Source organism: Nematolebias whitei, chromosome 1, assembly GCF_014905685.2.
Source record: "Nematolebias whitei isolate Nwh7 chromosome 1, NemWhi1, whole genome shotgun sequence".
In the NCBI taxonomy this organism is placed as follows: domain Eukaryota; kingdom Metazoa; phylum Chordata; class Actinopteri; order Cyprinodontiformes; family Rivulidae; genus Nematolebias; species Nematolebias whitei.
The window spans coordinates 41,759,724-41,760,743 of NC_056498.1; positions in this window are offsets into that span (position 1 = coordinate 41,759,724).

Genomic DNA, 1,020 nt, shown 5'->3' on the forward strand with positions numbered 1-1,020 from the left:
GTTTTTGTGTTAATGTTGCTATATGGATTATTGAGCATGCATCAGGATAAATGTTGCTATCAGTTTATCCGCTTCAGTTCCTCTTTCCTGTGGGGTCCCGCAAGGCTCTATTATTGGACCATGTCTATTTTCACTGTATTTGCTCTCCTTGGGGTCTACCCTGAGGAAGCATGGTCTTTCTTTTCATTGTTATGCTTATGACTCTCAGATTTATCAAATCTTTTCATTCAACTTTTATTTAAACAGGTTAGTCCCATTGAGCCACGAGGACTCATTTAAAAAAGACCTGGATTTTAACAGAGTGATGACAACAGTAGATAACAACAACAATAATAGACATTCACAAATGATTCATAATTTTATTTTTTAAATAAATGAAAACAGTATGATAATTAAAAGGAGAAAGAAACGTAGTAAAAAAAACCCCAGCTAGATTACGAGGCGGTGTAGAAAACTAAAAACAGGAACATGTCTGCATTGGTTCTTGTCAGGAACTTAACATATGTTTAAAGCCACTTAGAGAGGTCAAGGTCTAGAGCTTCAGATCTTTTTACAAGATATTCCAGGAAACAGGAGCGAAGTAGGAGAAGGTCCTTTTGCCTAGTTCAGTTTTCACTGAAGGAATACTGCATGTACTAATGTCCTGAGAGCGCACGATGTAGCTGCACTACACTGTAGCTCTTAAAACCCAACAGTTCCTCCTCAATTCGCCCTTTGCTAAAATGTCTTGATGATATCAAGACTTGTATGGCTACGGACTTCTTAAGTTTAAATTATCAGAAAACTGATGTCATTGTGTTTAACCCTAGCTCTACAGCAGTCACTGATCCTGTAAACCTGGACTCCCTTCAGCCATATCTAAAGCAGCCTGTTACCAATCTCGGGATAGTTTAGACTCTGACTTTAATAAACAGATCAACTTTGTTCTTCAAAAAAACTTCTTTCAGCTAAGGCAGACAGCTACAGTAAGCTTAAGTCCTTGCTGTCCATATCCGACCTTGAAAAATTAGTCCATGCATT